The sequence below is a fragment of the Trachurus trachurus genome (assembly GCF_905171665.1).
Source record: "Trachurus trachurus genome assembly, chromosome: 8".
NCBI classification, from domain to species: domain Eukaryota; kingdom Metazoa; phylum Chordata; class Actinopteri; order Carangiformes; family Carangidae; genus Trachurus; species Trachurus trachurus.
Genome location: NC_139905.1, coordinates 28886526 through 28901163, shown reverse-complemented (window position 1 = coordinate 28901163; position 14638 = coordinate 28886526).

The window sequence follows — 14638 nt, the reverse complement described above, 5'->3', positions numbered from 1 at the left end:
AGAGAAAGTATCACACAGAGTCAGAGTACACAACTTAACTATTCGCCTCCACTGACCAACTGTTGTGGTTGTCTTGACTGCTGGGAGGTAAAGGCCAAACATGAGCCTCGCTTACATAATCACTGTTGTAGCAAGCAATTAGTATTTGGTGCTAAACCTGGGTGACTCAACTCTGACTCATTTTCAACACACTTTCACTGCGTGTGTGTATGTGTGTGTGAATCAGTTCTTAGTGGCTTAAAGTGATAGTGATCTGGAGTGGTGTTGTTTATCTTCACCGAGATCAGGTTGATCCTTCATCTCCTGTATGAACATAATAAAGAATGTAGACATGTGGGAGTAAATGCATTTCTTCTGTGGTATAGTCTTAGGAGTAGGTTCATTACCTTTAATTGTCGGTGCAGTAGTAGTAGTAGTTTAGTTTATTGAAACAGGACAGTGTACAATACCATTAGTCAATTGAAAAAAACAAAAAAAACAATGAAAAGATGGTTGTACCAGATTTAGCCCTCAGGCTAATTTCCATCTGTCCCGACACTCACAATACAAAACACAATAAAATACAGATGGCAAAGAATACACAACACAGTGCAATACAGAAAAGGTCCTTTTTTGGTTTTTAATAACAAACTAATATTTTGAGCTAATTCACAATATGGTTCGCATTCGCTTGGACAATAGAATGGCTACGTGATGAAATATATTTTCTTATTTAGTGTTGAGTTAACTGCATATCCTTTGCTGTGCTTGGCAGCTCCATGTTAAGGAAGGAGCTGGGGGCTGAACCTTTGCTCAGGAAGTTTCTTTGTTGACTTCCGTGGTTTCCCACAGGTCTGAAATATACTTGTGGTGGTTTAATGTGTGTTAATGTTTTAATGTGTTGCGTATCATACCATAAATATGTGTTTTTCTCATCTGTATAGACATCTCCTGCAAGCTATTTTTAGATCGGCGGAGCAGAGCCGCGAGCTGCTCAGAGCTACACTACGGAGGCTCATGGAATTTTTTGGTTTCTAATCAAATACACAATCCAACAACTCCAAAACGCTAAAAGATAATAATGTAACGTTATGACACAGAGTTGTTTTCGAGGTAAATTCATGCAAAGCTGCTGATGCGTGTTACCATCGGGGGACAGTTTTTCAGCTACATTATTATCTCATTGTATGTGTATTTGATGAGTTTGATGAGGGAAACCAAGAAATTCCATTAGCCTCCGTAGCTGAGCTCTGAGCAGCTTGCGGCTCTTCTCCGCCTATCTTTAAAATAACTTGCACCTACAATTAGAGGTAACAAACCTACTCTTATGACTAGAAGGATTATAACGGGCAAATTCGCAAAATGTTAAACTATCCCTTTAAGACCGGGGGGCCGGATCAGCATAAAATCACCCAATTGCCCAAAAATGTATTAGTGAGGCTATGGCACTTTGATTGACAGTTGGGTGAGCCTGTGCTTGATATGAACTGTCATATCCTGCTGTGCCCCCGTCCTCTTTGACCTTTTTGTATTTGTGAGGAGTTCAGGTGGGGGCAAGATGGCAGAGTAGTTCACTCTTAGCTTCCAAACTGCCCCTCGCAAACCTATAGGTGACGTCATGGAGGCTCTTTATTTACAGTCTGGGTCTGTTTCCATCCAAAGAGCTGTTTGAATGTTTGTGTGTGTGTGTGTGTGTGTGTGTGTCTCAGCTTCCATGGCAGAAGCTCAGTCGTGTGTGGGCTGCCTAATTAGTGTGTGTGTGTGTGTGTATGTGTGTGTGTACGAGGCTATTTCTGTGTGTTTGTGTGTGTGCGTCTGAGTCAAGGACCCCCAGAGAATGTTGTTTTCCTCATTTGTGGTGACAAATAGGCAGCCTGTGGAGAAAGGGCGATGTGCTGCGTTGCAGTTGACCCTTGACATCTCATTTGGGCCTGATAGATGGGCGCAGTCTCAGGATGCTGTTTCCCATCTGAAGAAATGACCAGGTATAGCACACACTCCTCCACACACACACACACACACACACACACACACACACACACACACACACACACACACACACACACACACACACACACACACACACACACACACACACACACACACACACACACACACACACACACACCCTTCCTCTCCCAAACAAACTCCTCCAGTACAGAGCGGCTGCCTGGATGTGAGGATGTGGACTGGACGGGTGCTGGCTGGAGGAACAGCCTGCTGGTGGTAGTGTGCGCTGGTCGTTGCCGTATGTTTGTGGCGGATTGCGTGTCAGACAGAATCAGGTTTCTGACCGGGACTGATGGGACTGAGTTCAGATCCAGTTTGGGGGTATTTTGTGTAGTGCTTTTTGTAGTTGTCAACAGTGAAGCGGTCACTGCTGTGTGTGTGTGTGTCTGTGTGTACAACATCTACAACAGGAGAACACTGCCCTACAAAGGCAAAGTGCAGTAGCTGTAAAAATGCCAAACTGAGAAAAACAGCTTTTTGTGTTTTTCATTGTCAGGTTTAAGCATCACATTATGAATAACTACCAAGTCTATAATTGATTAGATAAAGGTGGACTGAATGAAATGTATTTTGTAGTTTGTCTTTCTGACCAATTTTGACCGTTTTATGGCAGATACTGCACTTTTGCCTTGGTTTTGGTGCAGATACTGCACTTTGGCTTGGTATTAGCTACAGATACTGCACTTTGCCTTGGTTTTACTCCAATGGAATTATAGTGTAAATGATAGGATGTAGGGAGTACAGTACTCTTTGCAGATACTGCACTTTGCCTTGGTTTCACAGTGCTTTTTTGGATGGACAGCAAAATAAAAAAGCCCAATAACTCTGGAAATTTTAGCAGTAACAATATCAAATTCTACCAGATTGAAGAGAATATGCCACACTTTTGGTTGGTCAAAAAAAATGAAAAAATGCAGATACTGCCTTTATATTGCCTTTGTAGGGCAGAACAGTGATCTTTAGTGTCAGCGAGGTTGATCCTCAATAACTATTAAATAACATCACTAATAAAACCATATTTTGTGCTGAATACTAATCTCATCCATTTGATGTTGCACACTTTAAATCTGACACTGAACCCTGTTTCCTTTTTTTTTTTTTCTTTTTTACATGACAATAGATCAGTGGTTCCCGACCTTTACCAACACAGGGCCCATTTGAAAATCTCAAAAATGTTCGCAACCCACCTATGACCCCATGACTAATAATAATGAGAACACCTTTTTTTATTCTAATGATAAAGGCAGAATATGAAAGCAGGGGAAACATGTAGGAAGCTCCACGGTCACTGAGAAGTTTAAGACATTGCTAATTGTAGTAGATGTAATGTAGTAAAGTTAAGAATCACTGCATTAGAATAAATAGGAAAAAAGGTTTTTCAGTTTTTTTCAGGGTTAAATATTACTCGTGTTATTAGGGCCTGTGAACCAACCCCTCTCTACAACTTTGACATATTGTCTTAAATATTTTAACATGTATGTAATACTATGTATAGGTGTATATTATGTTTTCAGATTGAGCATATATACTTTATATATTTTTTAATTTTATTTTGTAACGCAGGACCCCAGGAAAAATATGGGGATCCATAATAATAAACTAAACTAGAAAATTTCCTCTGGGAAATTTTGAGCAATGCGGCCAGTGCTCGGTGCGATTGCCCTGTGGCCCTAACTAAACCGTGGTAACAAAAGTAGTCATGGTGTGGTTCTGTTTAGGAAAAGCTGTGTCGTTTCAGTAACACTACTTTCTTAAAATCTCTGTCATGCTTACAATAATGGTTCAACAGTTATTGATAAAACAAGTGCATTCAACAAGTTGTTTCTTATGGGAACTCAAACACCACCACAACCTCCTCTTGATGGGGAATTGAACCTATTTTGTTTTTACAGGAGGTACTGGAGGTACTGTTTGATTATCAATTTTTGTTTTTGTTTCCACATTTATGTTTAAAATAGAAATTTGAATAGCTTGTGCGCATGATTATCGTGCAGTTGATATATGCATTGGTATGTTTATTAATGGCAGTGGCATGGCCCCCTACCTACTGTACCTTGCACATGTTCCAAGACAAAAACATAGATTTATGAACCTGTGTATTATTTGAATAGCTTAACAATGAATGCACAATCACAGGGTATATTTATACATGACTCTCTAGGCCCAGTTATATAATAATATAATACACAATTTTATAATATACGGTATACTAGGGGCTCCCTGCCCCATCTCTCCATCTATGGGTCCTGAAAAACATTGAAGACCCCTGATGTAGACAAAAAACTAAAGAAAATGTGGTAGTGCAGTATCAGTGTAAAACTAAAAATTTGCAGTAATAATCCCACTAACAAAGTCAAATCTCTGGTTTTAAATTTTTCCACTGAGGTAGAAATCCACACACGACCCATGTGACCTATTAACAACTAGACAGTGAGGCCTCAGGTCTGGTGTGCAGTCCCTCAGCTGCAGTTCCTCGTACTAGCTGATAATTATTTGTTGATCATTTGCATCTACGGCCAAGAACCCAAAAATAACAATAACCTACACGACTGATGCCTCAGTGTTCAGTGTAGTCTGCCGGCAGATATTATTATCTTATTAATAAAAATACAAACTCCTGACGAGGACTCTTTTATTTTTCTGGTGAGTGTTTTCTGTACAAGATGAACAGAAAGTGTTTGAAGCCAGAGCAGCTGCCGGCGTTCAGCCACGCTCATCCTCCGAAGCCTTTCATCACTCTACAACAGATTAGGTGAGCAGTGAAAAGTGAAGCTTGGCTGCTCTTATTTTTTACCTCATGATGTGATATTGAAGATTACTAGGGAGGCTCCAAAACGGCGCTGCTAATGCGACAAAGACAGCTGTTAATTTTTTTGTGTCAATGCCTCTTTTATAAAGGAACTCATCCACTGCTGATCTGTTGATTTGTAATAGTTACCTGGACAATTACAGAGCCAACATATACTTTTTTAGAGGTACATTGTGTAGGAATTACTCCCAGCGTTGCGGTTGTATATCGCAAGCAACTCAATCATATTTCATGCTGCATTCACATGAAATTGGGCAGACGGCAGACGGACGACAGCCGCTGTCGTCAATTCAGAGTTTACCGGAACACTTCAGTTTGTTGATGGGGGTGATTACTGATTAATGAAGAACATACTTTTGAACGAAATAATCGATTTTTGTGAATATAACAGTAGAAGTTACACAATGTCCCTTTAAGGGTGGGCTCAACATGTGTGTAGATATACAGGTAATACTCAGAAAATTAGAATATCGTGAAAACGTTCATTCATTTAAGTAATTCAACTTAAAAGGTGAAATGAATATATTATTTAGACTCATAACAGGCATTGCAAGATATTTCAAGCTTTTATTTGTTAGAATTTTGATTATTATGGCTTACAGCTTATGAAAACCCCAAAATCAGAATCTCAAAAAATGTGAATATCGTGAAAAAGTTCAATGTTGTAGCTCAAATTGTCAGCCAATTAATCCAAAACACCTGCAAAGGGTTCCTGAGCCTTTAAAGCAGAAGTGAGTGATATATTTGTGTTAATATAAGTCTTAAATAGTTATATCTTCCGACAGCAATCACTTACATAGAGTGTTTGGACTGAAACACGGGTCTCTCAGTCCCTCTGCTCTGCTCTGAGCCGAAGAGAAAACATTTATGTATCCTACAGTTTTTATCCAATGAGGAGAGAGAACGGCATGCAGGGCTGTGTGTGCAGCCAAGGAACGCCGTGAATGTGGTGACGTAGCGACGAGGACTGTTATGGTGCGTTCAAGGAAACTCGTACTTTTCCGACCGTGAAGTGGTACCAGTTCAATCTGGTACGAGTTCACCGGTCGGAAGTTACGAGTGGCCGTTATAGTGACTTTCACCGGTAAAACAGGTCGGAAAAACACGAGTGGGTTGCCTGGAATGCTACAAAGTCGTAAGTTGTGACATGAAGCTGTAATTTACGATTTCAAAAGCCTGCCTGGAACGCAGCATTAGCGAAAACGACCGGATCGCTCACTTCTGCTTTAAAAGCTCTCTGTCTGGTTCAGTACAGTTCGCAATCATGGGGAAGTGAATGAACTTTTTCACGATATTCTAATTTTCTGAGTATTACCTGTATGTACTGGGAGTTTAAATGACATTGGAAAACAAAAAATGATTTTTATCAACCTCTGTCAGCCTTGACCACTTCCATATGAATCATCATGTGAATACAGATGTGATGCAAATACATATATTCACCTTACACAAACAGAAATTGATTGGAGCTTCAGACCCGATGATTACCAGCGGCTTTTACCTCTGTACTAAACCCGAATACAGATGTGCAATATTTAAATCTCAACACAGTCACATCATACAGCCTGCTGCATATCTGTTCCAGTTAGGGATGTCATGATTATAAAATTTCTTGGTACGATTATTGTCAGAGAAATAATCACGTTATTACGATTAATATGCATTAATTAATTTCACAACACTATGAATTTGTAAAATCAAATATAGTCAAAATATAATTACATTACTCATATATCTGTTTATATATGACCAATTCTTAAACCCCAGGGGAAGTGTTTGAAATATTCAGGTCATAAATTGTTATCTATACCAAATGTTTGCATTTATTTTAATCGCTTTTTGTTTTGTTTTGCTTTTTTAAAAATGAATAATGACACGCTAACATTTCAATTCCTACCAATTCAATGTTATGTTAGTTAAATGGACCAGTATCTGTGCATTTACCTTTATTTTTGCGCACATCTGCCGATATGGTTCCAACATCAAATTTTTGTGAAAGTAGCGGTATTTAGGAATTTTTACGATTAATTAATTGTGGCGTTTAATACCACGATTAATTGTGAAAACAAGTAATCGTGACATCCCTAGTTCCAGTGGTCTCAAAGTGTCTGATCGAGGATAAATGTCTCACCATCTGTTTAGAACTCATAACAGTAGAGAAATAATATGATACAGATACTTACTGAATATCATATTTTAAATCCTGTAGCATTTATTCATTTTGCATGACTCTCTTCACACATTTTTGGCTCATCATCCTGCTCATGTTGTGGATGTTAAAGCCAATTATGGCTTTTGTTTATTTTGGAGGGCGGAGCAGGTGAACCAGTAAAGATTGAGACACTTGTGGGTGTGACAGCACCCACACAATGATCTGAAGCTTTGATGCTAAGAGCGTGCGCTCATCCACCATCACCTCCTCGGTGGTGTGTGACTCCAGCTAACCCTGAAATTTTTCAAATATGTATTTTTGTTTATCAATCCATTCACAAGTCACTTCCGTCCGTTTTCATTCTTGTATTCCAGTTCAATTCCCAAATTCATCACTTCAACACAAGGTCAGCAAAAATCTTAATCCCACCTTTTCAGGTCTACTATCTCTCAGTTCTCAATTAGATTCAGAGGTCCCTACTTTCGGAACATGTTACCATAAACTCTTTTAAAGCCCCAGTATGTAACTTATTTGGCTTTTTATTAGCAAAAATCAAATATGTCTTTCATAAATACGTATTTCACTGAAGTCGAATCACACCTGCATACAAATGAAAGCTTTCTCGTACCTTAGAATGAGTTGTTACAAGTCGTTACAAATACATAAGTGGGCGACGCACCGAACCGAGGCTGCCATGTTGCATCGCCATTTTTTACGTTGAGTGGCAGCGTGACCGTAGGTAACCACGGAAACTCAGCGGAGCTGTGGGCTCGGCCTGTTAAAACTGTCACCACTGTGTAGTGTGAGGAAGGACGGAGGCACTGATGTTGCATTCAGGTGCAGTCAGGCAGACGGCCGTCGGCAAACCAACCGGATGTCATTTTACTCCACAAGAGAAAGACGGTAAAACGTGGGTCAGGTAAACAATACGACATCACCATGACAACATATTGTCACGCCTGTATTGTTTTGCCTCGTGCTGGCGGACCACTTGTTTACATAGACGCTTGTTTATCCTGTTACATGCAGCGTCTGTTGTCTGTCTGACGTCTGCCCGATTTCACGTGAATGCAACATCAAGAATACGTTCTGATATGCAACCGCACCGCTAGATGGGGGGAATTCCTACATATTATACCTTTTAAGAAGCAAATAATTCATTTTTTATTGGCTGAGTTGAGCAATTCATAACCACCTGCTTCCACTACATCACTACATAACTGCTTTATGATGCTTTTCACATTATTGTACACATCTTATTTTAATGTTGAATGTTTGTCTCTAGGAAGACAACTTGACAAGCCCTTAGGGATTTTCTTTGTTTCTCCTGCACATTTGTGATAAGTTATATCTATTCTATATTGTATGTTTTTTTTTCCTACTCTTTCATCAGGCTGTTTTATACATATTTTTTTCTCTCATGTGCTAATAAATTAATCAAATCAAATCAAATGGAAAGAGGCAAATGAGTGGAGACGTCATTGTTGTCATTGTGTAGTGTCACTCATCAGTATTACTGAAAATGCACTGTAAAAACTCAAAAATCTTTCCATGAATATTTGTCTTATTTCTTGTCAAAACTAATCTCTTCCCACTTAAAATAAAACTCCTCACCTAAAAATTAACTTGTTTTTGGACAGTTTTCACTTGTTTCAAACAAATTTTCACTTGAAATAAGTAGAAAAATCTCTCAGTGAAAGCAGGTTTTTTGTGCTTGTAATAAGAAAGAAAATCCTCTTTCTTATTACAAGTGAAAATATGCTTGAAAGAAAAACAAGCTACTTTTTATGTGATGAGTCTTATTTTTAGTATAATTAGATTTGTTTTGACTAGAAATTACATTTTAACTAGAAATAAGACAAATATTCTTGGTAAGATTTTGAGTTTTTGCAGTGTGTGTATCTGTTGTGCTTTTTATGATGATGTAAACAAGGATGTGCAATCCAACGAGGCAGTTGTCCTACTGTATGATGTTATTCTCTTTTTTTTTTTACTACTGTCATAATGCAGACACTGTAAGTCCAAGACAAATTTCCCATTGGGACAAAAAAAAATACTTAATATATAGTATAAATGTTAAAGGAGTTTTTAAAGCAATGTCAGTAAACACAATTCTGTGCTGTCGTACCTGTACCATTCACTGAGCATGGAGGGCTATTAACCTTCTGCCTCTCACCTGAGTAGGGAGGATTTATTCTCCATACATTCTCAATATTCTGATTATTATGACACAGTGAGCACACTGTAGAAACCTGTCACTGTTATAAACATAACTATAATAATAATAATAATAACGTAGCTCATCTGTGATCTGGTGCTATATCACCATCCTCCATCCTTGGACAGTTTTCCCTCCTGACTGTCATCTCATACTCCAGAGACCTTCTAATTTATAATCAGCCACTCCACCGGTGGACTGTACTGATGCCACGCTGGTATTTATACTCCAAAGCAATGAACTGTTTGTTGGCAACATCAAGAGTCACTCGCAGTCTCCCTGAGACAATATTAGAGCCGAGAGGTAAAGACGAAGCATTTGATATTCAAATCAGACGGGATTGAGGGCGTGCCAAACTCACGGAGCGAGAGACATCAAGAGATGGAGAGAAGAAGTGAGGGGAGTGAATGAGAGGCCGGCACAGAGGTGTCGTGCCATGCATGCATATAAATAGTAGTCTGTAAAAGCAATGCGAAGGGTCAAAGCTGAACGGTTCCTATAAAACAGGAAGTGTATCTGGAAACAGAGTATGAGAAGGTGTGGTATAGAAATAAGGTTTTCTTTGTTAATATTTCTACTTGGAGAAGAGGCTGTATTCTGTATTAAATCATTTTTTCATCTTTTCATGTTTTTCTTTTACATGTATTTTTTTCTCAAATCGTGAGCACAAGAGTCAAAAATAAAACCAAGATTGTGCACGGTGACTGATTTCCTGAGCTCCGTTGTTTGCAGCTCATACTGTAACCGTTGGTGACGGCCGGGGCTCCGTGGCTCCGTCACTTTTAAACACGCACAGACAGAAGACGGTTCCCTCTCTTCCTTATACTTTATCGTCTTTTCCTTCCCCCTGTCTCTGCAGTCTCATCATTATTCTCCCACCGCCCTTCCCTCAAGATTCAAATGTAAGCCGCCTATTCTCTGGCCTATCTAATCCAAACTTAATCAGAGGCGCACATACACTGCCACAGAGAGATGGAGAAATGAGAAGGGACAGGGAGAGGGAAGAGTGAAGGACAGTGGTGGCGGGGGTAGGAGGGAGGGTGGGAGGTGGGGAGGGAGGACGATTCTAAGGCCCTGTAACTGTCAGAGGGATTGATTAGAACATTGGCTTTTTATAGATATTAAATTACAATCAATTATATTAGTTAGAACATTTTATGTAGTGTTCTGATGACATTAATGTTTCTTTTTGGCAAATAGTGAGCATCCATAAGCATGTGTGTTGCCCTACACCCCACATATTTACATGAAATGGTTCAGTCCTGCCCCCATACCATGCTTGAACAGTCCTGGCTGGCGGTGAACTGCGAGTGGGGAGCTGGTGGAGGCTGGAGCCTGGTGACTGAGACTCCTAATGAAAAAAGAAGGAAAAGAAATACAGGACTGAGAAAAGCATGGGTGAAAGGGCGTCTGCGAGAGGTGTAAATGAACCTGTTAGCTTAATCTACAGTCAAACAGGCTGCTCCAGATCCTCCAGCATCAGCTCCTTAGTATCTCACTGTTTTCATTTCACTCCTTTTTTTTAATCACAGCACAAGGAACATTTCTGATTTGGCTGAAACTTGGCATAATAATTAGTGCATGGGCTTCCAGTCAGCCAGAGGGTGGCGCTAGAGGCAAAATCCAATTTCGGAAAGGCAACGCCCCTCACGCCTAAATTTGTGATTTCTTGTTGTTTTCCTGTGTTATTGTTAAAGGGATAGTTCACCCAAAATTCAAATGTTACTCATTATCTACTCACCCTCATGTCGACTAAGGGCTGGGAGAATTTTCAGTCCTATTTGGATGTTTTTTGGTGTGTCTTTTTGGACGAAGAAAAGTGAGCACCATTCACAACCATTATATGGACAAATACTGCTGCGCAGACCCCCCCCCCCCCCCCCCCCCGTAACTCCGAGAAGGCACGGAGGACTCTGAAAATTCTCACAGCCCTTAGTCGACATGAGGGTGAGTAGATAATGAGTGAAATTTGAATTTTGGGTGAACTATCCCTTAAAGCCTTCTTGGGTGTCTTGAGAGGCGCTATATAAATCGAAATTATTATTATTATTATTATTATTACCCTTGAGGGTGTGCTTTAACGTCATTTAAGCACGATTTTTGTGAGTGTGCTTCCCGTTTCCATGGGAATACATGGGGTCTGACTAATACCTGAAACACAATCAGTCAGTACATTCATACTGTATGTGTAATGGAACCTAGTTTACCTCTCCAGCAAATAATCCGACCCTTAGTAATGACCTAGCAACAGGAAGGATTTTCTAGTCCCAGATGAGTGAACTCTGAGCTGACGTTAATGTTAGATCACGGTCTCTGACTTTCCCAAACTACATCAATACCGCGTCACCGACACAGCTGATGGGGAAAGTCAAACATTTCGATTACTCCAGATTATTTAAAAGCCCAAAAGTCGCAAAAAAACAGAGACAGAAAAACATAGAGGTAGTATCTTCTGTTTTATTCAATGAAATATTCAGCTCCAGGCCATATTTTATTTTCACCACGGTCACAACTAGTATTTCTCTGACTTCAGATGGACCTTTTTCACATTTGATGCATTAAGATGCCTCTTGTACCCAGTGTTTTGCTTTGCATGACTGTATGACAGTTTTGCCTGATGTTTGTCATGTGAGTGTGGCAGCATAGCATGCTAGTGCACATATTCTTTTTATGTGTGTGTATGGAAATATTTATTTGGACTGTTTATATATCTTTGTATCTTTCTGAACATTGTATGAAACTACGGGTAGTATTGTTTTCATGTTAATTGCATGTGTCACATGACTAGTCAGGTGCTTAGAGAATATTGTCCATTACTCATTATGATGTGTCCAATCATCATAAATCTTCCATTAATTAATGGACTTCACCATTAGAATTATATTTCAGCTGCAAAAAATAGCACGTTCCTTCAAACTTTCATTAAGTGGTGAATTCACTGTGTGCACAATGGTACGTGTCTGCACAGGGTTGTCATTTCCAGGTTGGTGTGGGCCCTGGTGTAGGGTGCTGGCCCCAGGGTGATGGCCTGGAATCCCCAGTGGGGCAGGGAGAATGGATTGCAAAAAAAACGAATAAGAAGAGTTGATTCGAAAATACTGGAGGAATGAAAAGCACAGGATGACAGAGACGGAGGGACAGACAGGGAGCACAGAGGGTTCTCTCCAATGACAGGCAGCTGAACAGGTTAGGTTAGGTTAGGTTAGGTTAGTTTATTAGTCTCCACCAGGGAGAAATTTGTCGTGGAGACAGGGAACATGTTGCATACATAAAAACACATATAGTACAAAAAGAACATCAAGTTAAAAGACTGGTGGAGTAAAAACAGACCACTGGACAATCCTGCACATGCAGCAAGCCGACGTGAACATCATTCACATGCATCCACACCGCTACTCTAACTGGAATCATAAATATACATTCATATCAGCATCACATAACCTCATGTAGCACATCATGTAGGAGAGGAGCATCTCTGAGGGGGAAACAAGTGGAACCATGGTGCTCTGTTTTTAAATGACTTTTGTTAGCTCATTTAAAGAGACCCCTCGGAGTTTGCTTTTGGTTGTAAAAGAGTCTCATATTAATGTGGATGAATCTACATTACCCACACCATTTTCGATAAATATATCGTTTTGTCTTTATCGTTATTTCGATATTATAATTTAGTGGTTGGCTCGCCCAGCATTTCCTACTTTCAGTTTCCCGGACGCTGCCCGGCGGGTCATGGGAATAACGCAGCTGAATGGCCGTTTATGGTCGGAACTACGACGGTATCTGATCGTCTTCCAACCTCTGACTTTCATTCTTGATTAATGAAATACACAATAATTTACACTGAGCTAATTAAGCAGACACATTTATATGGCATCATGTTGTGGAGAAAAGGCAGGAGAGACTTTATCAGCAGAGTCAATAAGCTAGTTACATCTTTGGAAGACAACTGAGGGAACAGCTTTTAAAACCACATGGATTTCAACCTTTTTGTCAATTCTCACATTTTGGGGGTCGGAAGGAAATACAAATACAAACACCCAGAGCCTTCAAAAAGTAATATTTCCATAATATGTCCCCTTTAAGTTAAAAATACTTTTGATTGATATGTTTTGAAGGCAACATGCTGTTTTATCTGTGATAGAATAGAAGTATCAAGCTCTAGATGGACCTATGAGCAAGTGATTTATAGACTTACCTGTGTTGTCTGGATATCTGAAGGAATGTAAACTCAGCAGCTCAAGTAATAAGAAAAGCAACATATAACATTTCTGTACGGTATAATAAAAACAGAAAAAGTTCTAAGGCTATGATAGTGCATTTACATCACTGAGGAGCTCATTAAGGTCGGCTACTTGTATTTTGCACAGTGCAGTAAAAGGTTTCGCTGTAAAATCCCCTCGGCATTATCACCTCGGCCAAATGATTAACGCTTTCCTGGTGTCGTGTGGAGTGAGATAAAAACCCTTCCCTGGGAAATGGCAAGAAAATAAATGTATATTAGCCATTCAAGGCCAAAAATAATTACTGCTCCTGCACCATTGTGTCTTAGAAAATAGCTGCAGGCTGTAATCATGAGCTGCACAAACTCACACATGTACACAAAGACAGCCTGTCACACACACACATACACTGTGAATGCTCCGCCGGCAGGCAAGAGGACTTACACCAACCATGAAGCTGTCTGCTTGGCTGTGGAGTAGCAGAACGTGAACACTTGCCCTTTTTGAAAGGGTTTCCTCTGACTTCACCTCTGTCCTGTGCAGCCTCAGGTCCTGAATGTTTCCCTCACACTCTGCCCTTCACCTTCAGGAACAGGAACATATCTGCATATTAATCCTGCAAAGCCCCAGCTGGACCTTTCTATAATTATACAAGGTGCCCATGCATGAGACAATATACAGGAGGCAGATGAACGAATTTAATCATTTGATGGTTTAAACTAGGGGTGCTCATGATGTTGATCGCGATCGACCGGTAGATTGCAAAGGTAGTGCGTGTAGATCGCGTGATATTCAATCTTTTTTTCCCACTAGATTTTAGTCTATCATCCATCATCACAAATAGCCTTTGTTTTCTTGTTTATGTTATGAAACAAGATGTCCGTCTAAGTTTGCCATCTTGTCATTGTTGGTCTTTCACAAGGTAGCAGACATGTTTATGCCTAATACCAAGGTCACATTGCTCTCTAATTATCACGATACATACTTGTATTGAACCATTTCAGTACAGGACGTTCGGTTCAGTAGGGCTGTGCACGGGTGAGTTCCCGAAACGTAAGTTGTGTGTGTTTATTATCCGCCTGCAGCTACGTGTGCAGACCCTTTACGTCATGGTTACAGCTAATGCTACTGCTAGCAAGAAACCAGAGCTCGAAGACCCTCTGCTTCTCTTTTAATGCAACAAAAGAGAGGTTAAAGGGATAGTAGCATTTTTTTTTTAAGTGGGGTTGTATGATCTACAAATAGCCCCTAAG